The sequence below is a fragment of the Heloderma suspectum genome, chromosome 1 (genome assembly GCF_057233095.1).
Source record: "Heloderma suspectum isolate Gila_16-S chromosome 1, 16-S_ref, whole genome shotgun sequence".
Lineage (NCBI taxonomy): Eukaryota > Metazoa > Chordata > Lepidosauria > Squamata > Helodermatidae > Heloderma > Heloderma suspectum.
Window position 1 is genome coordinate 355,315,667 of NC_139458.1, and position 26,539 is coordinate 355,342,205.

General features: G+C 45.7%; 1 protein-coding gene across 1 annotated transcript in view; it reads right to left on the minus strand.

Annotated features, from left to right (window-relative positions):
* Window positions 1-26,539, minus strand: part of PRKN (parkin RBR E3 ubiquitin protein ligase) — a 1,219,260-nt gene that overhangs the window by 136,809 nt on the left and 1,055,912 nt on the right. The gene's annotated exons all lie outside the window — the stretch shown is intronic.

Here is a 26,539-nt window from a genome sequence, read left to right on the forward strand (position 1 = left end):
AGGGCACTTATCCCCCCACGAATTCTGCTGCGCCCTGCTGATTCCATTGTGCAAGTGGGACTTATGGCTTGCACAATGGAGATTTAACGCTTCCTAGAGAAAGCCTGAAACATTCATTTCTGGATTGGGACAGATTGGCGGAATGTCAGGATTGATTCTGAGCGCAGGGAGGTAGTTAGCAGCTCCGATTCAGAAGAGGAACCACCAGAACCGGGGGATGCATTTTCCCAAGCCAGTTCAAATATGGGTAGGCGTGCTTCTCAGGTTACTAACTCCCAGATGGCCAGGCCTGAAGCCCCCCCTTGACCCCCCTCTGTGAGAAGCCAGGAGGAGGAGAAGAGTGGGGGCTGTGACCTAAGAGATGCTGGACTGCGGTGCAGAGCTAAGAGGGAAATGTCAGGGGTGGAGCTCAGACGGTTGACCCGGTTAGCGATGCGCGAGAGGCGACGTAGGGAAGCATCACTGGAAGGGCGGGACATCCCTCCCTAAGTGAGTCTAGCCAGCAAGCCTCACTTCAAGCTGCAGGCAACTTCGGTGTTCCCATTTGAATCCCCTGGAGACATTCCTTTGTAGCCTGAGAGTCTTCGAGGATTTGCATCTGTAATGAACCTGTTGGTATTGAATTAAAGGTGTGAGACTGAAGCTTCTCTGTTTGTATGTGAGAGTGCACAAGGAAAGAGGGGGCCAAGGGAAACATGACACAGAACTCCCTTATGCAAGCTCTGCTGACCTGTTCCAGAAACGAGCATTTTCGTGTTTCCGTTTGCCCCTCAAAGTGCTAAATCTCCATTCTGCAAGTGCTGGCACCACTGACAGAAGGGAATTGGTGGGGCACAAAAGAATTGGTGGGGTGTAAGTGCCCCGTGTGATACTACCCCAACCATTTCTCCCTCTAGAATAATGCTTTAGTAACGTCACATCTGTACTACTGAAATGCGCTCTAGGTGGGGCTGCCCTTGAAGAGACCTTAAGGTTCAGAGGCTTCAGTTGGTGCAGAGTGCTGCTGCTCAGTTACTGCACAGCATGCAAAGCTGGAGTCAAATTAAGAGGTGGGGAGAAATTTGTTTGGTTCATGTTTTAATGGGAACTTAATTAAGATCATAAGAACATAAGAAGAGCCGTGCTGGATCAGACCAAGGGTCCATCTAGTCCAGCATTCTGTTCACATGGTGCCCAACCAGCTGTCAACCAGGAACCCACAAGCAGGGCACAAGTGCAACAGCACCCTCCCACCCATGTTCCCCAACTACTGGTGTACGTAGACATACTGCCTCCGATACTGGAGGTAGAACATAGCTATCAGGACTAATAGCCATTGATAGCCTTTTCCTCCAGGAATTTGTCCAACCCCCCTTTAAAGCCATCCAAATTGGTGGCCATCACTACATCCTGTGGTAGCCAATTCCATAGTTTAACTATGCGCTGTGTGGAGAAGTACTTCCTTTTCTCTGTCCTGAATCTCCCACCAATCACAATCAGCTTCATAGGATGAGCCCAGGTTCTAGTATTTTGAGAGAGGGAGAAAAACGAGAGGGAGAAAAAACCACGTTCTCCACACCATGCATATATTTGTAGACCTCTGTCATGCCTCCCCTTACCCCCCTTTTTCCCAAGCGAAACAATCCCAGCTGTTGTAACCTTCTCTCAAACGGGAGATGCTTCACCCCCTTGATCATTTTAGTTGCCCTTTTCTGCACCTTTTCCAGCTCTACAATATCCTTTTTTAGGTGTGGTGACCAGAACTGTACACAGTATTCCAAGTGTGGTCACACCACAGATTTGTATGGGGTAGTATGATATTGGCAGTTTTATTCTCAATTCCTTTTTAAATTATGCCTAACATGGCGTTTGCCTTTTTTTTTACATCGGCTGCATGCTGACTTGACATTGTCATCAAGCTGTCCTCAACAACCCCAAGATCTCTTCCTTGGTCGCCGCCACAAGCTCAGATCCCATCAGTTTATACTTGAAGTTGGGATTCCCCCCCCCCAACATGCATCACTTTACACTTGCTTACACTGAACCTCATTTGTCATTTGGATGCCTATTCTCCCAGTTTGGAGAGTTCCTTTTTGTCAGGCCTCCCTCGGACTCCTCCGAGGATGAAGGGGAATGGCAGGCTCCAGACCCAGGGGAAGGGACTAGCACAGAAGGATCCCAAGCCCCCTCACCACCTGTGGATGTTCCATGCCCATCTGCAGCTTCCCCAGAGGATTCAGAGGGCAAAGTTCCACCAACCGACCCCAGCAGAGTGAAGGCGGCTGTATGTAAAAGAACAACGTAGCTGGGCCTCCGTCTGTTTAAGACAGAGAGGCTCCCAGAGGCCAGAGGACTGAGTACAAGCACCTGCTTCAGGATGCTGCAGTTAAAAGCTGAAAGCAGGCAGCAGCAAGGCTGCTGGAGAAAAATGTTGTTTTCACATTTTGGATCTCGTCAGCCTTGCCTCGACCCTGAACCTTGCTCGTGTTCCCCTGTGTTTTGGACTTTGGACTGGAAAACAGACTTCTCTTTGCCACATCGCCTTGGATTTGACTGAACTGGTAAAGTACCCTGCTCTAGCCTCCTTTCTCAGCCCTGGACAGGTTTAAGACCCTGTTATCAGACAGTGGGTTATTACCACCAGCTGCGGTCAGTTGGCAAGGACTGACACTTCTGGAGCTCCTCACAATCCCCTTTTGTTTTAACCACCCTAAATAATTTGGTGCCATCAGCAAACTTGGCCACTTCACTGCTCACTCTTAATTCCAGATAGGGATGTCAAAGAATTCTGCCACAGATCTCAGTGAGGCCGAATGTCAGTGCATTCGGCCCCCCAAAATCCGTGGCGGAACGATGTCCCCCGCCCCACCACCCTGCGAAAGGCACGCGAAATGGAGCATTTACCTGGTGCCGTTCGTGCTGCTTTGTGAATGGCAGCCGCATCTGCGGCTGCCATTCGCTTCTTCATTATTGCCGTGATAGGCTACGTAAATACTTATGTAGCCTATCACGGCTAACGCAGGGACGCCATTTGTGTCCCTGCGGGGGCCGTGATAAGCTACGTAAATATTTACGTAGCCTATCACGGCAAAAAAAAGGAACGCAAATGGCGGCCACTACGGCGGCCACCATTTGTGTTCCTGTTTTTTTGCCGTGATAGGCTACGTAAATATTTACATAGCCTATCATGGCAAAAGACAGGGGCGCAAATGGCGGCCGCTATGCCAATTGTGCCCCTGTCTTTCGCCGTGATAGGCTACGTAAATATTTATGTAGCCTATCACAGCAAAAAAACAGGAACGCAAATGGTGGCCGCCGTAGCCGCCATTTGCATTCCCCTTTTTTTTCCTGCCGTGATAGGCTACATAAATATATACGTAGCCTATCATCGCAAAAGACAGGGATGTAAATGGCCGCCATTTGCGTCCCTGCACAGCCCAGCGGCCGCATGTCCGGCTGCAGGTGGCTCTGGCTGGTGGCTCCATGGAGTCGCTGCAGAGTGGAGCAGGCCAGGGAGAATTTTGGGGGGAGGGACGGACTGCCTCCCCCCCACCGTGGATGTCCCTGGACAAAACCAGGTAAGTGTTTCGTACATCCCTTATTCAAGATCATTTATGAATAAGTTGAAAAGCATTGGTCCTCATACAGATTCCTTTAGGACCGTACTATTCCCTCCACTGGGAGAATTTACCATTTATTCCTACTCTCTGCTTACTGTTCTTTAACCAGTTACTGATCCATAAGAGGACCAGTCCTCTTATTCCATGACTGCTAAGGTTGCTCAGGAGTCTTTGGTGAGGGACTTTGTCAAAAGCCTTTTGGAAGTCCAAGTAAACAATGACTACCATATCACCCCATCTACATGTCTATTGACACTCTCAAAGAACTCTAAAAGGTTAGTTAGATGGGACTTAACTTTGCAGAAGCCATGTTGATTCTTTTTCAGCAGGGCTTGTCCTTCTATATGCTTACTAATTTTATCTTTAATAATGCTTTCAACCAATTTTGCTGGAATATATATTAAGCTAACCAGCCTGTAATTTCTCAGATCCCCCCTGGATCCCTTTTTTAAAATTGGTGTTACATTGGCCATCTTCCAGTCCTCTGGTACAGAGGCTGATCTTAGAGACACATTGCATATTTTGGTTAGAAGATCAGGAGTTTCATATCTGAGTTCTTTGAGAACTCTCGGATGGATACTAGGGTTGGCAGAGAATTCCGCCACAGATTCCAGTGAGGCCGGAATCCGTGGTGGAACGGCCTCCTGCCCTCTGCCCCCCCCGCAGAATCCCCCTGGGATGGCACTTAACTGGGGCGGATGCGGTGGCGGTTCCGGCCGTGGTTCCGGTGGCGGTGGCGGCTGGTCTCCTGGCCGGCTGTGGCTGGGCTGCCGCCGCCGCCGGACTGCTGCCGCCACTGCCATTGCTATCCTTGCAGCCGTGATAGGCTATGTAAGAAGGCTAACCCCCTCAAAAAAACCCAGTGTATGCAAATGGCAGCGGCTACGGCGGCTGCCATTTGCATTCCCTATTTTTCGCTGATTTATCTTAGGTAAATATTCATGTAAGATAAAATGGCGATAAAAAGGGGAATGCAAATAGCGTAGTGGGCGCTATTTGCGTTCCTTTATTTTTCACCGTTCTAGCCCATGTAAATATTTACGTAAGATAAATCGGTGAAAAATAGGGAACGCAAATGGCGGCTGCCATAGCCTCCGTCATTTGCGTATGCTGGGGGGTTTTGTGGTTTTTTTGGAGGGGTTAGCCATGATACGCTACGTAAATTCTTACGTAGCCTATCATGGCTGCCTGGCTGGACGCAAATGGCGGCTGCTATGGCAGCCACCATTTGCGGCCACAGCAGCCCGTCCGTGGCCGGAAATCCTGCTGCGGATGGCCCGGAGCCGGCTGTCGAGGATTCTGGGGGGGAGGACCGGATCACCTCCCCCCTTGTCGAAGATTCCGGGGGGAGGGACGGAGCGCCTCCCCCCCACCGTGAAAGATTTCGCGAAAAGGTAGGTGACTTTCGTACATCCCTAATGGATACCACCTGGACCTGGCGATTTATTTGCTTTCAATTTATCTGTAAGTCTGAGAACTTCATCTTTTGTCACCACTGTTTATCTCAGTTCCTCAGACTTCCTTCCTGAAAACATCAGTTCAGGCACAGGTATTGTCAGGAGCGCCCTAGCTGCCTCTTAAAGTCCCCTCCAATAGCCAAAACACGATGCAGACAAAAGGGTTTCTTTCCAAGGCTTTATTCCTTTACAACTTAATGACTCTTTCAGATACTAATTGCTAGGGATGTCACGTACCTTTCCGCGGATTATGTTGATGGTGGGGGGGAGGCGTTCCGTCCCTCCCCCCGGAATCCCCGCCGGCCGGCTCTGCTCCGCAGGGATTCTGCGGAGCTACCGGCTGGCCGGCTCCGCCAGCAGCCGGACATCCGGCCACTGGCTAGCAGGGATGCAAATGGCGGCGGCCGTAGCCACTGCCGTTTCCGTCCCTGCAGTCAGCCGCGATAGGCTATGTAAATATTTACGTAGCCTATCACATCTGACTTAAAAAAACCAACAACACGCGTATGCAAATGGCGGCAGCCGTGGCGAAAGAAGACGAAAATAAGGGGAACGCAAATAGCGTAGCGGACGCCATTTGCGTTCCTTATTTTGGCACGTCTTAGTCTACGTAAACATTTACGTAGACTAAGATGGCGAAAATGAGCAGACGCTACGCTATTTGCGTTCCCCTTATTTTTGCCGTCTTAGTCTACGTAAATCTTGACATAGACTAAGACGTGCCAAAATTAGGAACGCAAATGGCGGCGGCCATAGCTGCCGCCATTTGCGCATGCGCATTGTTTTTTTTTTTAAAGTCAGACGTGATAGGCTACGTAAACATTTATGTAGCCTATCACGTTTTTTTAAAAAAAACCTAGCCGTGATAGGCTACGTAAAGCTTTATGTAGCCTATCACGTCTTTTTTTTTTTTTTTAATGGAAATGGCGGCGGCAGCAGCCGGTCGGAAGACCGTCCGCTGCCGCCACTGCCGCCGAACCGCCACCAGAGCCGCCGCTGCCCGGAAGATCCGCCCCAGGTAAGTCTCGTCCTGGGGGTGGGGTGGGGGGGCAGGCCGTTCCACCACCGATTTTGGGGGGCCGAATGCACTGGCATTCAGCCTCCCCGAGATCCGTGGCGGAATTCTCTGCCATCCCTACTAATTGCCAGCGACTAAGCAAGGAACTGCAAAGAGTATCTTAACAGAGTTACCTAAGCTCCATGTACGCAGTTGGTTCCTGTTTGAAGGAGAAGGGTGGAAAAGCCCTGAAACTTATGTGCTAGGAGGGGAGGCTCCCCCACTTACCCATGGGGCGTTGGCACGCAGCCATTGCCATAGCGCCAAGTGGGCTGAGCGCCTCCTCTCGGCACCCTCCACCTCGCGCCTCTCTGCGCTGGCGCCTTGCGTGTAGCAACAACCGATCTCCCGCTCTTTCGCTGCCAGGGACACTATCTCTCTCAGGAATGCGAGCAGAGGGGGTCTCTTCCTGCAGCTGCACCTCTGAGGGACAAGTGGGCTCCTCTCCCATGGGTTGTAGCTCTTCCTCAGAATCAGAGATGGTTTGGGGCTCTATGGGCTCAGTTCCAACCCTGACAGGTATCTGTCCTGTATCTTCTGCAGAGAAGACGGATGAAAACAATTCATTCAGCTTATCTGCAATCTCCTTGTCCTCCTTTAGTACTCCTTTAACTCCACTGTCATCCAACTAGGGATGTCAGAGAATTCCGCCATGGATAGAGATATACGAAAGTCACTTACCTTTTCGAAAGGTGACATTTGCGGTGGTGGGTATCCGCTCCGTCCCTTCCCCCGAAATTCTCTCTGGTCGGCTCCGCTCCGCAGACAATTCCACAGAGCCGCCAGCTGGGGCTGCTTGCAGCTGGACATCCGGTCGTGGGGCAGCCTGCAGGGACGCAAATGGTGGCTGCTGTAGCCGCCGCCATTTGCGTCCCTGTATTTTGCCATAATAGGCTACGTAAATATTTACGTAGCCTATCGTGGCAAAAAACCCACAAAAAAACAGCAAATGCAAATGGCAGCGGCTATGGCGGCCGCCATTTGCATTCCCTTTTATTTGCTGTTTTAGCCTACATAAATATTTATGTAGGCTATTACGGCAAAAAAAAAAAAGGAACGCAAATGGAGGACACTACGCCATTTGCGTTTGCTGTTGTTGTTTTTTTTGCCGTGATAGGCTACGTAAATACTTACGTAGCCTATCACGGCTTCTGCAGGGATGCAAATGGCATCCCTGCATTAGCTGTTATAGGCTACGTAAGTATTTACGTAGCCTATCACGGCTACATGGAAGAAGTGAACGGCGGCCGCAGACGCAGACGCCATTCGCAAGTCAGTGCGGATGGCAGCAGGTAGGTGCTCCGTTTCGGGCCCATTTCACAGGGTGGGGGGGTGGGGGGCTTCGTTCCACCACGGATTTTGGGATTCGGCCTCACCGAGATCCGTGGCTAGGGGTGGATGAAAGTCCCTTACCTTTCGCCGAAGCTTGTTCGCGGTGGGGGGGAGGCGCTTCGCTGCTCCCCCCGCGAAGTTCAGGTCAGGGGGGGAGGCTTCCCGCCTCATCCCGGCCGAAATTCAGGCCGGGGGGGAGGCTTCCCACCTCGCCCCGGCCGAAATTCAGGCCGGGGAGGAGGCTTCCCTCCTCGCCCGGCCGCGAACTTGAAAGTAAAAAAAAACACAAAAAAACGCCCCCTGATAGGCACGTGACGATTAACGTAGCCTATCACGGCTAGATTTGCAAAGTCAGCCGTGATAGGCTACGTCAATCGTCACGTAGCCTATCACGGGTGACTTTAAAAAAAAAAAAAAAGCGCGTACGCTAATGGCGGCCCCCATAGGGAGCCGCCATTCGCGTTCCTTATTTGGTTGCCGTAGTCTACGTAAATCTTTACGTAGACTACAGCGACCAAATAAGTAACAGCTTATTTGGTCGAAAGACCGGCTGCCACTCCCGCCCCGCTCGAACACCCGCCGAACCGCTGGCCGGACCCGCCGCCGGGAGGGACATTTGGCGAAGGTAAGTCCCGTCCCGGGGGGGGGTGCGGGGTGCGGGGGGAATGCGGAGGATTTCTCCCCGAAACTTGTTCGGGGGGCCGAACACGTTGGCGCTTGGCCCCCCGAAGTTTCGGGGAGAAATTCTCCGCCATCCCTATCCGTGGCAGAATTCTCTGACATCCCTAGCCACGGACTGAAATGGGATCGAATTCCCTTCAATCCATGCCATGGAATCCTCAGAATGGCACCATGAGGTCCTGCAGAGCCAGCAGTCATGTGGCTTTTTTTTCGTCATCCGCAAGGAGTCACAAAATTTTCGTAAATAAAAACGCAGTGTAGTATATTCCGATAATAAATACTTAAGTTTTTTTAAAGAATGAATTGTGCTCACCACCTTGTTTGTGGGTGTTCTTTTTAAATTGAAATCCTCCGTCTCCGTTTACTTTCAGCCAAAACACTTCCTCTTCCTAGGGGCTTTCCAAAAGAAGGATGTCTTAGGTGTACCTGAGTGATAAACTATTTGTTTAAAGCAACGCTGTTTTAAAGAAAGAAAAACCTTTAAAAATGACCATGTCGCTCCAGGACCAGCATGGTCATTTTAAAAGTTTTTTTCTTTCTTTAAAACAGCGTTGCTTTAAACAAAGGGTTTATTGCTCAGGCACACCTAGGACAGCCTTCTTTTGGAAAGCCCCTAGGAAGAGGAAGTGTTTTGGCTGAAAGTAAACGGAGATGGAGGATTTCAATTAAAAAAAAAGTAAATATTTACGAAAAATAGCAATTCTTACGGAAGTTATGCAGATTCACAGAGATGGCTGGGCACCGGAATTATGGTTGTCGGTACAGTTTTATCTTCGTAATTTTTGAAGCGGAAAAAAAAGAGAAGAATTCCGGGGCCTTGTGAACTGCGGAATGGAGCACTGGCCGCAAACTGCAGAAGTCAAGCGGCATGGAAGGTACACAATCCATACATCCCTACATCCAGCAGTCCAACTGCCTCCCTAGCTGGTTTCCTGCTTCTGATATATTTAAAGAATTGTTTTTGTTGGCCTTGATATTGTTAGCAATATGCTCTTCAAAATGCTTTTTTGCATCTCGTACTGTCTGCTTGCATCGCCTTTGTGCAAACTTGTGCTCCCCCTTGTTTTTCCCACCTGGGCAAGACTCTCACTTTCCAAAAGAAAGCCCTCCCCTCTCCAAAAGCTTCCCTGACACTGCCTATCAACAACGCCAATGACTTCTAGGACTTGGTGCTATCTTTCATAACCTATGGTATACATTCTAGCTGAGCTTCTACCTTTGTGGTTTTGAGTAACCTCCAAGCATTTTGAAGGGATTTAACCTCTTGACTCCCCCTTTCAAATTCCTTTTCACCAGTTCCCTCATTTTAGAGAAGTTTCCTCTTCTGAAGTCAAACGTGACTGTGTTGAATTTCCTGGGCAATTTTCCACTCAGATATATATTAAAGCTGATAGCACTGTGGTCACTATTTCCAAACTGGTTCAACAACATGTACATCTCGTACTAGGTCCTGGGTGACACCATTTAGGATTAAATCTATGGTCACCTCCCATCTGGTCAGTCCCATGACCAACCATTCATTCATGGGACTTTGGTCAGTCCCATGACCAAAGCCGTAGCCACCGCCATTTGTGTACGCGTTTTTTTTTTTTTTAACCCAGCCATGATAGGATACGTAAATCTTTACATAGCCTATCATGTCTTGTAAAAAAAAAAACAAGAAAACCCGACAAGACTGCAAATGGTGGTGGCGGCAGCAGCCGGTCGGAAGACCAGCTGTCGCAGCCGCTGCTGCCAAAGCCGCCGCCGCCGCCCGGAACATCCACCCCAGGTAAGTCTCATCCCGGGGGGGTGGGGGGGTGGCAGGCCGTTCCACCATGGAGTTTGGGGGGCCGAATGCACTGGCATTCAGCCTCACCGAGATCCGTGACAGAATTCTCTGACATCCCTACCTTCCTGTAGAGTTTATATCCAGAGATGACTATATCCCACAGGTTCTCTCCACTCCACCAGGTTTGTAATGCCTATATCCACATTCTCCTTTAAAACCAAGCACTCCAAATCTCCCATTTGGGCTTGGAGGCTACTAGCATTTGCATAGAAACACTTATACATGGTGTCCTGCCCCAGGTGTATCTGGCGTGTGCATCCTTTGCTATGGTACTTGGGCCTCTTTGACTGGCTATCATGTTCTACCATCTACTCATGGCCTATTTCCTCCCCTTCTACATTTGGGCAATCAAAAACATTTCCATCTTCATCCACCTGGGATAATTCAGTCTGAACTGGATGCTTCCCACCTCCTTTCGGCTTTCCCCCAGGGTTTAGTTTAAAAGCTGCTCTGCCATCTTTTTTATGTTTAGTGCCAGCAGTCTGGTTCCATTTTGGTTCAAGTGGAGGCTATCCCTCTTGTATAGGCCCAGCTTGTTCCAAAATATTCCACAGTGCCTAACAAAAATGAACCCCTCCTCCTTGCACCACCATTTCAGCCATGCATTGAGACTCCTCAGCTTCTCCTGTCTCATGTGGAACAGGTAGCATTTCAGAGAAAGGCACTTTGGTAGTGTTGGATTTCAACCTCCTACCTAGCAATGTAAATTTGGCTTCCAGGACCTCACAACTACATTTCCTCACATCATTGGTACCAATGTGAACCACAACCACTGGCTCCACCCCAGCACTATCTACGAAGGTATCTAGACAGCACATGATATCCTCAGCCTTCACACCAGGAAGGCAATTCACCATGCGGTGTACAAATACATCACAAACCCAGCGGTCTATGTGTCTAATGATCAAATCTCCGACTACCAGAAGCCCCATTCCCCCCAGAGGCACATCCTTGGTTCAAGAGGATATTTGTTCTTCTTCCGAATTAATTTTGCACTTCAAGCTAATATGTGAACCAAAAGTCAGTTATCCTTAATAATTCGTACTTGTCCAAATTTTGCAATGGAGGTCTCCAATAAAAAAAATGTATTAAAAATGAGTATATTAGGGAAATGTGCACACAAAAATGTGTATATCAGTTAAAATTGTTTACAAAAATGCATGTATTGGGAGAAATGTGTACAAGAGTGTGTACGAATTTTCATGCAAATTTAAAATAAATCCTCACAATTCAGAACAAAGTAAACTTAAAATTGGAAAAATGAGAAATGGAGAGAAACCAAAGTTGATAAGATTCATCCATTCCTAATCATATTATACCTATTCTCCATGATCTGCACTGGCTGCCTATCCACTTCCAAGCGAATACTTGGAAGGTATTGATATTGACTTCTGAGACCTAAATGGCTTGAGGCCCAAGTATTTGTTCGAGTGCCTCTCCCAATTTGTACCAGCCCAGCCTTTGAGATCTTTGGAGGGGGCCCTGATCATGGTCCCTCCTCTGGGCAATATGTGGAGAGCAGTGACCTGAGCAGGGGCCTTCTTGGTTGTGGCATCCTTGTTATGGAACTCCCTGCCTTTGGAGGTGTATCAGACTTGTCATAAACAAGTTTGGACAGTTGCTTAAGATGCTTATCTTCACCCAAGTAAAGACCAAGTCTTTAGTACTTTTGACGAGATCTTCGAGCCTTCTGTTTGTTGACCAGTCACTGGTACATTTTATCTCATCGTTAGTTGTAACTGATGAATTCTTAGAGTTTTAATAGCTTTGTTTTATTATTGGTTGTGTTTTGTACTGTTATTTTATTTCTGGACTGCTTTGATTTGTTATGAAGTTAGATAAATAAATAAATAAATAAATAAATAAAGTTAAATTAAATAAATTACTTGTATGTGTTGCAGCAGTTGAGGTTGCTGTAAATTGGGTTGGGGGAGAGAAGAAGAAATGATATGAAAAAAGGTGACATATATCTACTCTGCTGTCTAAAACTATAGCCACTAACCACTGCAGTCTGGATGGGCAATATTCATATGGCAAGGAACCAGGTCATTTCCTCCACCATGTGGTTCCCTTATGCATATGTTACTATAGCAGTGTAGGATGGCAGAAGGGGAAAGTGTCTCCCATAACCCTGTCAGTATGCGTGAATTCATTCCAAATTAGGGGCAAGGGGTGAATGAATGTTTCTCAATACTTTTCTTAGAGAATCCCAGAGCTGCCCTTGTTTTCAATTAGTGATTATATTTAAGGGGGAGGTGAGAAGTCACAGTACAGAGCCTTGACTATGCCCTCCCCATTTTATCTTCACAACAACCATGTGATGTAGACTAGGCGAAGAGACTGTGACTGACCCAACATCACCCGGTGAGTTTCATGGCTAAATTAGGATTTGGACCTGGATATCTCCAGTCCTAGTTCAATACAACACACTGGCTCTCAAACAATCTTCCAAAGAATAGTGTGTGGAATCAGCATTGATCATTTGCTGCTGCATTAATGTTGTCACCTACTTTGTCACTAGAGTAACCCTTCCAAGTACATTAAAAAAACCATAACCAAATTCCCATTCATCTGTTCATTTGTTCTGATATATGGCATCTGCATTTCATTTATTGTGTGCACTGCTTAAAGTTTATAGTGTATGTCACTGGGAACATAAAAGAAGGGAGTTGGAGACGAGAATGACGATATAGGTAGTTTTGAAAGCCAGCATAGTCCTTCATACTGAGAAATCATCACAACCATTCTCCTGTGGTAATGTACAACATGTTGAAATTACACAAATAACATTTCTATAATCAACTAACATTTGTAAATGTTATGAGGGCAATTTACTTCCGTCATGTGTCAACTCATCAGCTGGAACTCTTTCCATGGGTTAAATGTATGTTAATGCAGTTTTTAATAGCTACATGTCACATTGGAAATGAAGATTGAGCTGTTCAGCTTAGTATTGACTGAATTCATATAGGGGATCATTTGCTAATATTTAATTCCATGCTCCATTGGGATAAACACTACACATGCCTTCAAAGGAAAACAATACAATTAACATGTTTCCCAGAATGGTGAAAGCTTCTAATGCATATTGTAAAAAAACCACTCCTGAGTAAAGCTGGGCCGAATACACTCCCTCATGACCATTTGTCCCTCATGAAAGCACATGGGGGATATCTGCAGATATTACCTCTAAATATGAAGTGGCCATTTGCACTGCCTCTTATTGGAAGTCTTCTCAAACCCTACAGCTATCTCGTTGGTTAAGGAAAATATGGGAAGCAGCTCTATCGATTAAGTTGACATATTTCTTAAGGCATCAGCAAGATACACAAACAAATACATTTATAGAAAATTATCCCATTTTTTAAACTTTTGGAATAAGAAATAGCATGATAGAATTTCTGGTCACAGCCAGCTGCCTGTGGGAAACTCCCAAGTAGGACATGAGTGCAATAGCACCCTCTTGGTCATGTTCCCCAGCAACTGGTGTACATAGGTATACTGCCTCTGATACTGGAGGCAGTATATAGCATCTGTCAGGATTGATTCTGAGCGCAGGGAGGTAGTTACCAGCTCTGATTCAGAAGAGGAACCGCCAGAACCGGGGGATGCATTTTCCCAAGCCAGTTCAAATATGGGTAGGCGTGCTTCTCAGGTTACTAACTCCCAGATGGCCAGGCCTGAAGCCCCCCCTTGACCCCCTCTGTGAGAAGCCAGGAGGAGGAGAAGAGTGGGGGCTGTGCCCTAAGAGCTGCTAGACTGCAGTGAAGAGCTAAGAGGGAAATGTCAGGGGTGGAGCTCAGACGGTTGACCCGGTTAGCGATGCGCGAGAGGCGACGTAGGGAAGCATCACTGGAAGGATGGGACATCCCTCCCTAAGTGAGTCTAGCCAGCAAGCCTGACTTCAAACTGCAGGCAACTTCAGTGTTCCCATTTGAATCCCCTGGAGGCATTCCTTTGTAGCCTGAGAGTCTTCGAGGATTTGCATCTGTAATGAACCTGTTGATAATGAATTAAAGGTGTGAGACTGGAGCCTCTCTCTCTCTGTGTGCGAGTGCATCAGGAAAGAGGGGGCCCAAGGGAAACGTGACTGTATCAGGACTAGTAGCCACTGATAGCCTTATCCTCCATGAGTTTGTCTAATCTCCTTTTAAAGCCACCCAAATCTTGTGGTAGTGAATTTCACAGTTTAACTGTGTGCTGTGTGAATACATTAAATTATTAAATTAATAATTTAAGATATTAAAATTTAATATCTTAACAATAAAGATATTAAATAAAAATAAAAGTTAATAAATATGGGGAGGTTGAGGGTTATTATTTCTTGAGAAAGTAGCAGAAGCAGACTTGCCTGCTCTCAGGGAACAATGCAATATCATGATCTAGCAGTGGCAGCTGGTGACTCAAATTCCAGAAGGGCAGTAATTCCATTCTGGGTTTTAGTTACTGCCAGTCAAAACTCTAAAGGTATTATCCAGGGTGCTGAAATTTATCTCCCAAATGAGTTCAGCACCTTGGATAGCACATTTAGAGTTTTGGCTGGTTGCAACTAAAACCCTGAATGGCATCACCGCCCCTCTGGAACTGGAGTCACCATCCACTACTGTGATCTGGTGACATTCCCGGGGCATTTTTGAGGGGAGGATGGCTCCACAGTAAGGTTGGGTGTACATTGCTCAACATGTTAAATGTCTGAAAGACTAATAACAGAATATGTCACATTAAATAATTAGCCCATCCTAAACATATTTTCTCCAAATTATGTCCTACTAATTTTGATGGAGTTACATTTCAATTAAGCTTATGGTTGCAGCCTTCATTTAATAACCTCCAGTTTATGCTACAGCTATAATTTGTAATTGATAAGTGCCTTTCCTTCAAGTAACCAGAGAGATCCAGCAACAGGTGGAGGTGGTGAGGGAGTGAGCTCCTTGTCTGGAAAGGTATTTGCTCTCCCCTGTTCGCTTCCCTCTGGTGCTATGTGTGCAATCATGTGTAAGTCAAAGAAGGGACATTTGCTCAACACTAAAGACTCAGCTACCATTTCAGGGAGGAGGCGACTTCCCCTCCCCCTGTATACATGCACTTGTGTCTCAGAGGTACCTACCCTTTTTACAAACTGAATGCCTACGGGTATGAAGAATTAAACGGGCCTATGCACTAGGTGTGCATGCCAACGCCAGAAATCCCTTTACTTCAATGGATACGGGGGGAGGGAGAGGTTGTCTTGCATTGATAATGCTGCTATAAGTCTTATAAATAAAAAAAACACAAACTTTTTTTTAAATTCCTCCACTTTTAAAGCGTTTTTAACCTTGAATGCTGTCCAAAAGCTAGCTGATCCTTTAGTATAAAAGCCTCTTATACCTTTCCTACTGAAATGGCATTCCTGACAATCCAGTTGAGAAAGTATCATGCACTGGAGGGCCAAAATTAATTTGAACTATTTTATATATGCAAACAGAAAGCATGCACATTGGCATTGATTTTATAGCTACTGGACATGATGCCTTTCTTGGATGTCAGTGGATATATATTTTTTAAATTAACCCCCCTGTAAAGTGTGTGTGGAATTTCTGTAGGAAATGGGAGAGAAAGTTTAACCCCCTACCCAGATCACTGTGGTTCTGATCCGAACTGGGGCTGCGTGCGCTTACACCAGCATAAGGAAACCTATCACACATAGCTAAACTATGATTACCAGAACATTTAGTTTGACCCTAACGTCTTCCTCAACTGTCTTTTTTGTGTCCTCTCATCTTCAAAGGTGAGGCAGGTAGAAACCCAAGTTAGGGCCTTTTCAGTTGTGGTGCCCTGGCTTTGGAACACTGTCCCCAAGGAGGCTTTGTGCCAGGTTCCATCCCACATACACCTACTTGGACCTTGAGATCATCTTCTGAGGCCTTCTCTTGGTGCTCCCACCAAATGAAGTATGACAGGTGACCCCATGGAAACAGCCTTTTGAGTGTTGGTGCCCCGTTTGTGGAATGTCCTCCCTAGATCGGCTTTCTTGGTGTCTATGATGTGCTATTTCTGGTCCCAGGTCCCTTATTATTTTCCAAGGCCTTTCAAATCTTCAAATCTTTGAGTTCTTTTTAGATCTTTTGTATAAATGTTATTTGCTGTGGCTGGTTTTCTTCTGGTTTTGTGCAGTTGCCAGTTTTATTTTGTTTTAGATTTTATGTTTGTGTTTATTGTTTTTTATGGTTCTGATTTTTATTGTAAGCCAACAGAGAACCTTTGTTACGGGTCGGTATATAAATATTGTAAATAAATAGCCCAGCACAGAGCCTGATATCTTTTCAGCACCAAGGAAATACCTTTTTATTTGCCCAAGTGTTTTAGCTGTTTAGGTTTTATGCACTCTTTTAATCTAGTTTATATTGGTTTTCTGCTGCTCTTGTTTTCTGCTGTATTTGTATGTGGTTGATTCTTGTGTCAGGATGTTTTAATATTTTAAATGTACATTTGCTGCCCTGCGAGACTATGGTCCTAAGGACAGGATATATGTTTTCCAAAAGAATAAGTATAGAAAAGCTATGTCCTACAAAGAAGCAATGATATTCCCAAGAGTGAAAACAGCTGTGCTAGGGAGAAAAATTAGCTGTCTTTATGTAATTTGGAACAAGATCCCTAGCACCTGGCCTGCATCTACAAACAACTTTTTGGCATCTGATGCCATCAGAGCATGTGGGATCCCAGCAGTGGAAACTGGTGCTTCAGGAATGAATCTGAGTGTGTGGAGATGTCTAGCAACTTGGATTCAGAATGGGAACAGCCAGAACAGGGGGAGGCCCCCTCCCTAGTGAGCTCCGATATGGCAAGACTTTCTTCCCAAGGCCTTGACACACAGATGGCTCAGCCTTAAGCCCCCCCTTCCTCCACCATGAGAAACCAGGTTTTGGAGAGGGAGGAGAGGGAGGGGTGTGACTTGAGGAATGCTAGGGTCCGTTGCAGAGCAACGCAGGAAAATTTGGAGGTGGGGCTCAGATGCTCCACCAGGTTGGCCATTCGTGAAAGCCTATGTAGGAGGGAGCCACCATAACAGAGGGGCATCCCTGCAATGCTACTCTGGCTGAGAAGTTCTTGCTAGGGATGTCAGAGAATTTCTCCACGAATCTCAGGGAGGCCGAATGCCAGTGCATTCGGCCCCCCGAAATTGGTGGAGAAACGGTCTGCCCGCCCGCCCCCCCGGGACGGGACTTACCTTGTTCGAATGTCTCTGGCGGCGGCGGCTCTGGCAGTGGTCCGGCGGCGGTTCGGTGGCGGCAGCGGCTGCCAGTCTTCCGACCGGCTGCTGCCGCCGCCATTTCCAAGTTAAAAAAAAACACACACAAACAAATGTAAAGATTTACGTAGCCTATCATGGCTAGATTTTTAAAAACCACCGTGATAGGCTACGTAAATCTTTATGTAGCCTATCACGGCTGACTTTGAGAAAAAAAAAAGCGCGTACGCAAATGGCGGCGCCCATGGGAGCCACCATTTGCGTTCCTTATTTTGGCACGTGTGGTCTACGTAAACATTTACGTAGACTACGGCGAAAATAAGGGAAACGCTATTTGCGTTCCCCTTACTTTCGCCGTAGTCTACGTAAATGTTTACGTAGACCACACGTGCCAAAATAAGGAATGCAAATGGCAGCGCCCATGGGCGCCGCCATTTGCGTATGCGCTTTTTAAAAATTTTTTAAAGTCAGCCGTGATAGGCTACGTAAACATTTACGTAGCCTATCACGGCTGACTGCAGGGATGCAAACGACGGCGGCTACGGCCGCCGCCATTTGCGTCCCAGCAGGAGAGGAGGTTTCGCAGCCGGAGGGACGGGGTGCCTCCCCCCGGCCAGAATTTCCGGGGGAGGGACGGAGCGCCTCCCCCCCACCGCGAATCAAGCTTCGGGATCAGGTAAGTGACTTTCGTACATCCCTAGTCTTGCCCAGACTGCTGGCAACTTCTCTAACTTCCACTTCATCTCCCCTATTGATATTCAGAGATGTGTGGATTAGCTGTTTCATTGCAGTCTAAAAGTTTCCTAGAATCCGCATTTGTAAAGAAGCAAGTCGTGAACTAATAAAGTAGTGAGCCTGAAGCCTTGTTTCCTGGAGTGTGTGGATTTCGAAGGCGGAAGACAGGGTGGCTCCAATGTCAGGCTGCACACCTTGGATAGCTCCTTTAGAATTCTAACTGGTTCTGATTGAAACCTGGAACAGATTCACCGCCCCACTGCCATTGGATTCACCAGCCTCCACTGGACACCAGTATCTTTTTAAAATGTCCCACTGTATCTTTTGGCTCATATCTTAAGTACCAGCAAAACAGATTCTCCATCGCCAGATTGCCTGCCATTTGATTTAGCATAAGAGGTCTTGAAGAAGAGGGGGAAAAGTTGCTGGTGGGAGCAATGATTTAATTTCAGAGAAATGTATGGATAGAATGAAATTAGCTGAGATATGACTAGCCAACCATGACTCACTGCCCTCATTCAAGGACATCGTTCAAGGATATCTTATGCATTTGGAATTTTCTCCCTTCTTCTGTAGGATATTCTTTTATGCCCAGAGTGTATCTGGTTGTCTATTATTTCTCACGCCTCTCTCTGAATTACAGTTGCCCATTGTCCTGAACAACACAGTCCTGTTTTCAATTCAGACCATTCCCTTTTATGTGCTAGAGATGTCTCTTGTTTAATTGGATCACTTTATTTTCTTTTCACAGATCATTTCAGTTTTTATGATATTTCCTTTACTTTTTGTAATATAACTTTGCAGTAGCAATGCCATTGTTCAGGCTGAGACACATTTTCTATTCTACGTCTATTCTCAGCCACTTGAAACTGTTCCAAAATATTTCTTTTAGAGTGAAGTTTTTTATGCTTGGTCTTCAATTCAGAAGGGTATTTGAAGTTTCATAAGCCTCCTACATCTAACACAAAAGAAAATCAGTTTTTCCCTCAGCAACTAAGTTATTTCCTGAATGCTTTTTTCATGGAGTCAGATATTCAGTATTTTTGTTTTAAAACTTCAAATCTGAAACACATATTACACCTATTAGGGAACAGTGACTATGCCTTTTGGAATACCTTTTGAAAACAATGTTTTAGTATAACATTTAAAAACTGATGTGCAGGAACAAAATTCATGGGGTGGGGTAGGGAGAGAAAATCTCTGCATTCCACAATTGTATTTGATTATCAAGATTTGGATACTGCTAAAGACACCAAAACGATGCTTTGAAATAATTCAAAGTAATCTGTCATCCTACTTTGAATTTGCCAGGTATGAATGGACATGGCTGAGGCATTTATTGGCACCTGTACAGACTTGATGCAGGGCTTAAATGAAACTGCAGTTAATGAGCAGGAACACTCTATAATGTGCAAGAAAACACATATTGGGCAAACAAAAAACAAAAAACCCTCAAACCTTCCTTCTTAAGTCTAATCTGTCACACTTCTGGCTTCACTTTATTCCTCCACAGCAGAAACCCATTGCACAGAGAGGGCAAACTGAGGCACACTAACTTAAAAGTCATGAGTGCTAAGCAGACTTTTGGGGGGAGATCTGACCCATACAACAGCACCAAAACAGTCCTTTGAGCCCACATTTCTCTGCTCCCTCAACAGGCCATTGTTCAGAAAGGAAAAACTGAGGCACGCAATTTAACTTTAACAGTAGGAGTGCAATGCAGGGGACTGGAAGGGGGTCTGGCTCACACAACAGCAACACAAAAGCACTCCTTGGAACCCATATCTGCTCCCCAGCAGGAAGCCCTTATACAGAGAGGGCGAAATGAGGAAAAAATAGGGGAGGAGAGGAAAAAATGGAGTACAAAATGTGAGTTTGGGAGGGGGGTTGCAAAGGCTTGAGGCCTCCCAGGCCCCCCCAACACACAGCCCACAGTCATTGTCATACCCCCAGGCTGCCAGTTTAAGACACTTTAGAAATGAGAAAAAGGGGAAAAAACAGGATTTATTTTTAGACATTTTTTTAAAAATGGCAGAGGTGGGCAGAAGGTAAATCAGGATCTATTGGTAGATCTCTGGATGATGCGCAGTCGATTGGAACTGTGGGCACAGTTCAGTTTTGATATGGAAAACAAATCCCTAGGGACATGATGTGCTCAAAGGCACCAAGTTCTTTCATTCTAGATGTTTGTCTTTTGTACCTGGCTGTGGCTGGTGGATCCTCAGGTTCTAGTAAACAACAACAACATAGATCTGACAAGCCTGAAGTCTACCCATCCATCCCTGCTGTAGAGACATGGTACAGGAAGTCTGCGTTGTCCCCAGATCCTTAGCACATTTGCACAGTCTGCGAGGGACATGGAGATGCGCATTCAACCTCACAGTTTAGCAGGAATGCAACATGGATCTGTAACACGGACCCATTAAAACTGCACTGTTCGAAGTGGCCTTAAGCAATCTCTGGGTGGTAATGCTCAAGCTCAGCCTTTGTCTGCTGCCTTAAAACCCCCTAACAAAAGTCCTGCTGCCTATTTGTGGTGTTGGAAAACTGGATATGACCACTCCTCACAGCGTTGCTACAGTATTCCTCGCAGAACCAGGATTTACAGCCTAATTTTCTTCATGCAGGGCTCTCAATATGTATATTAGTGCTTAAGGCTGGGCTAGTGAATCACGATTGTTTCACCAATGCCCATCTGGCGACTTTCTGTCAGATTGCTCATTTCAAAAAATTAAGTGACAGCCAAGGAAGGCACTCTTTGTGTCTGCCTTATCAAAAGTCTGAGCAAACAAACTATAAATCCTGGGTCAATAGGCTCATCCTAATCTACCCCTTTATCTTGTATTCCACCTTTTCTCATTGATTAAGCAGCATTCACATAAAGTGATATAATAAGAGGAACACAAAGGGCCCTTTGTGAAATGCCTTTTGTGAGATGCGCTAGTTAAGCTTAGTTAGATTTCAATTTATTTCTTTTATATTTATTAGCAATATTCATCATTCAGCCAGTGCGTCTTAGTCCTGCTCATATGCGAAAAATCTGTAGATGATTGCTCCAATAAGGCTGTTCTATAATTGGGATCCTGTCGTTGGTCTCTGTCACTCCCAGTCAGCCCATAGCCTTGGCTGATTGCATTAATGTTTCATCTTCTGTGACTCAGAGATGCACCTCTTTGTTCAAAGCAAAAGCTCACCAATTTTGTCCTCAATTATGCAAATTTTTAGATTCATCTTGATTTGCCTTATCTGTTTTCAGATGCAGTCAGTTGAAAATGAAATACTATCAGTGGGAGAGTAGCAAAAGCCCTTTTGTACCCTGAGCGGATTCTCTGAGAATTTCATCACTTTTATAAGAATAGAACATTTTCAACCCAGCATTCCTATTCACCCTCCCCCAAATCTCTTTCACTTGAAGAGAGGGAGCAGATGCCCAAATATAATATTCTTCTCTTTGATGTCACAATGAAATCCAGTGGAGTTTTCACTCAGCTGGCCACCATACTCAGTTATCCCTCCGTCCCAACTTGTTATGTCTACTGCTTTAGCAGCTGTAAGACCCACTCACTTAGCAAGCAAGAAGAAACATCCCCCTCCCCGTAAATCGAGGTGCTACCTACCTTTAGGTAGTACCTAAAATTAGCAAGGGGAAAACCTTTCTGAGAGGTGTCTGTTCATCTATGTATATCCACATGCAACCTTAGACAGCAACCTCTAATTTAAGAGTTTGGTGGAATCAGCAAATTAAGATTAGAAAGCTTATGAAAATCATATTTTTGTACAACTAAAATATAACAAGGCGTCAGACTTCAGTTTTATCTGGGGTTCTGCCCCCAAGTCCATGCTTTCATCCTGACATGTATTTTTAAAGAACATAGGAAGAGCCAGGCTGAATCTAACCAAAGGCCTCTCTAGACCAACATTCTGTTCTCATAGCGGCCAACCAGATGCTTATGGGATAGGGATGTCAGAGAATTTCGCCACAAATCTCGGGGAGGCCGAATGCCAGCGCATTCGGCCCCCTGAAATCGGTGGCGGAACAGTCTGCCCCCCCGGGATGGGACTTACCTTGGGCAGATCTTCCTGGCTGCGGCGGCGGTGGCGGCAGCAGCTGCGGCGGCCGGTCTTCCGACTGGCTGCCGCCACCTCCATTTCCAGTAAAAAAAACACACCACACACTAAAAAACGTGATAGGCTACGTAAAGATTTACGTAGCCTATCACGGCTAGATTTTTAAAGAACACCGTGATAGGCTACGTAAATGTTTACGTAGCCTATCACGGCTGATTTAAAAGAAAAAAAACCCACGCGCATACGCAAATGGCGTCGCCCATGCGTTCCTTATTTTGGCACGTCTTAGTCTACGTAAACATTTATGTAGACTAAGACGGCGAAAATAAGGGGAATGCAAATAGTGTAGACGCTACGCTATTTGCGTTCCCCTTATTTTCACCGTCTTAGTCTACATAAATGTTTACGTAGACTAAGACGTGCCAAAATAAGGAATGCAATTGGCGGCGCCCATGGGCGCCGCCATTTGCGTACGCGCGTTTTTTTTCTTTTAAATCAGCCGTGATAGGCTACGTAAACATTTACGTAGCCTATCACGGCTGACTGCAGGGCCGCAAATGGTGGTGGCTATGGCCGCCGCCATTTGCGTCCCTGCTAGCCAGCGGGCGGATGTCCGGCCGCTGGCGGAGCCGGCTGGCGGCTCCGCAGAATCCCTGCGGAGTGGAGCTGGCCGGCCAAAATTTCGGGGGGGGGGAGGGACGGAGCGCCTCCCCCCCTGGCCAGAATTTCGGGGGGAGGGACGGAGCGCCTCCCCCCCCACCTCAAATCAATTTCGCTAAAAGGTAAGTGACTTTCGTACATCCCTACTATGGGAGGCCTATAGCAGGACATGAGGGCTATAATACCCTCCTATTTGTGCTCTTCAGCAACTGGTATAGAGGCATACTCCCTCTGATACTGGAAGCAATATATAACCATCATGTCTAATATCCATTGACAGCTTTATCCTCTATTAATTTGTCTATTTCCCTTTTAAAGCTGTCGAAGTTGATGGCCACCACTGCATCTTGTGGTAATGAATTCTTCAACTATGTGCTGTGTGAAGAAGTACATTGTTTTATCTGTCCTGAATCTTCCACCATTCTGCTTCATTGGATGAACTTGTATTTTAATAGTATGAGAGAGCAAGTTTTCTCCCTATCTACTTCCTTCACATCATGCATAATTTAATACACCTCTATCATGCCTCCCCTTACTTGCCTTTTATCTAAGTTAAACGGTCCCAAACATTGTAACCTTTGCTCATAGGGGAGTTGTTCCAGCCCCTTGATCATTTTGGTTGCTCTTTTCTGCACCTTTCCCAGCTCTATAATATACTTTTTGAGGTGCATGGACCAGAACTGTACACAGTATTCCAAGTGTGGTTGCACCATAGATTTGTATAAGAGTATTATGATATTGGCTGTTTTATTTTCAGTTCCTTTTCTCATGATCCCCAACATGGAAATTTTGCTCTGCCCGGTAGCAATTCTTGGCTTTAACTTGATTTGTAAACATTCCTCCCCATACAGGCCAGCTATAGCCTCTAGTCATGGGACTAATTCCTTGTCAAACTGTTTATAACAGCAGCAAAAGCTGCTCCTCTCATCCTTCTAGAAAAGCCTTCTTGTATGTTGCCTTATGTTTGAACCTCCCTCTATCCAGTAACTGGCAATCACTAACTTCCCAGTTTTTTCATTATACAAATCTCTCAGGAATTGATTTTGGATAAGGTAAAAGTTCACAACATTCTCTGAGTTCTTGGTAAATCTTTGAACCATCACAGTTGCATAGACCATTGTATGCCATGCATAGGATATAATTTGCTTGCTCCTTTCCCCTGAGTTCTAATCTATCTCCAGCTTCCATATACTGGTTGAAAACTGCTAGAAATCACTGTCATTCTGGGTGAACTTGGAAGGTCTAGGTCAGAGTCCAGGGTGCAGAACCTCAGGCCAGGGGGCCAAATCTGACCTTCTGGGGTTCCCCAGAAAGCCATGCCCCCTTGCCCTGGCCCCAACTCTTTCCCCCCAACCACCAATCATTTGGTGGTTTCCTGGCTTTTGTGAAGTTTTTTTCCCTATTCTAAAAGGCTGAAATGCCTCTCCTAGGGCTTAGGTACTGGCAGGAAGAGTTTTCAGCTCAAATCGGCTGGTATTTTTGGTATTTTGGCCCTGCTCATTTTGCCTTCAGCCCCAGCTAGCACTGGAAGGAGGCCCCCAAGAGCTTCTTCAAAACTGAATTTGGCCCTTGGGCTGAAAGAGGTTCTGCATCCCTGGTTTAGGTGAAACTAGATATTCTTGACTAATATTAAGCCAAATACCTTTAACTGACTTGTACTCTTCATGTAAACTCTTTGTTTTGCCATTCCTCACAAGGAGAATAATTAATATAACCGATGCTGTTAATAATGGAAACAGATTGCTATATGCTGTCAGCATTGAGATCTGAATTTCAGATCTGCCACAAGATCATTGGGTTGCTGTCCAGCATGGGAAAGCCACTGACACCAGTAATGTCCTTTGACAAAAGTATGGCATGCTAATTGCATTGCATGATACTGGAAGTGAGGGTGGCGTGAAGGCTCATCAACATGCCAGCGCATGTTGAAGGTTCTTGTGCTCCTTACAGATCACTGCAAACCATGTTAGATATTACAAGGAAACAGCATCTCTCAGTCATCCTAGGAAAGCCTGTCATATTTTAGCAATGAAACAACTTGCTTAGAAAGTGAAGCATAATGTGTCAACGAGATGGAATTCTACTTTCTACAGGCCAGAGTGCCCACTCAATAGAAGAAAGCTATGCGTGATTACCGCCTAGAGCTTCTGGCATTAGGCTAGCAACTCAGCATTTAGCAATAATGGAAAATGTCTGTCTCATTTTCATTCTCCTTGGGGAAAAAAAAAGTCACAACATGATGTCCTGAAACAATTCTGCTGTGAGCCAGCTCTTTAATCTCCGCAATGTCCTCCAATGTTACCTTGCCCATAATAATATATTTATAGTACATTTTCTTTAAAGTACAGCTGGAACAAAATGCAAAAGGGGTGAAGTACAAGAAAGGAAGAAACCTCTTTTATTTTAATACTTTAGAATGGCCATCTTCATCATTGCTCCTCTGAACATGCATAAATGGGCTAAGGGTTTTTTTCATGCATCATATGTAACAACAATAACAATTTTATCCCACTTTTCCTCAAAGGGGAACAATGTTCTCCATCCCATCATTTTATTTTCACAGGAACCCTGTGAGGTAGGCTAAGCTGAGAGATAATTGCTGGCTCAAGGTCACCCACTGAGCTTCTGTGCTGACTGGGGCCTTGAGCCAGGGTCTCCCACTTAGGGATGTATGAGAACTTAATTTTAGTTCATTTTTGACCAGAATTTAGCCAGTTTGCACCTACCAGAACCGAATGCAGACACAAACGCAATCTGTGGTCAAAGTCCGTACATTTCTGAGCTTCCAATGTGATTTGCGGAACAAAACAAATGCATTTGAAAAATGCGCACATTCAGAAAACGTGCATGAAAAGGGTACCTTTGAGAAATGTGCACAAATATGCTTTAATCAATGGGAGAAAATGTGTGCTTTTAAAAATGTGCACAACTGATGCATACATTTGGAGAAGTGTGCATAAAATTATGCACAAATTATTTTATCGACAGGAAAAAAAACACAGCTCGCAATCCAATATGGACATGAGTCAGACTGAGCTTCGAGGTGGAATTCAGAGGACCTCAAGAAGCTCAGGTTTGCTGATTTGCATATCCATTCTCCCACTCAGGCTCACACTCTAACCACCTCAGCAGGTTATAAGTTCTGCATGGTTTTTACACACACATGAACTGTCTCATCTTTAAGGTGCCTTTGTGGATTCTTCTTGCCATTCTGGAGTTAGTAGATCCTAATGTACAGCTCAATTCTATACATTCTGAGGCAAGTGGGACAGATATGAACGGAATTCTCCTTGCTGCAAGGAATACTAACATCACCATTGTCAGTAATATATGATGACGATGATGCTGAAGAGGAAAGAAAATATTGCATTCAGGAATTTTCTTTTTAGATTGTTTTTGGTTCAGTCTATCTATTACGTCTCAAACCTATTCTGTGTTATACTAACGTGACAAGGCTTCAGATCAGACCACCAAGTGAAAGATCAGTGAAAATGAAAGCACTTCAAGCATCCAGAATCATTCCTTCACTATGTTTGCAGCATGTTCTATATGTAAATAATGACCTAAGACAAATAAATAGTGAGAAAGAAGAAGGGACAGAATCATCAGCCATGGTGGGTTGTCACGTGGTGTGAACCCAGCATGGTTTCTGCAGGGTGCCATACTTTTCACAAACAAGCCACCCTGAGAAGCCATGGCTTGTTTTAGGGTTGTTGATACCCATAGTGGCTTGTTGTGTCTCCGAACCCGGTAGGGCGATTTTATTGTGGGTTGCCAGGAATGGCAGACAGCTGCCCAGCCAGAGTCGCAAAACCCCCGTCACCCCTTGTGATCTCGCTCGTGCTGCTGACATCCTCCCTAACCCCTTCCCAGTGCCCTCTGCTCTGTGTC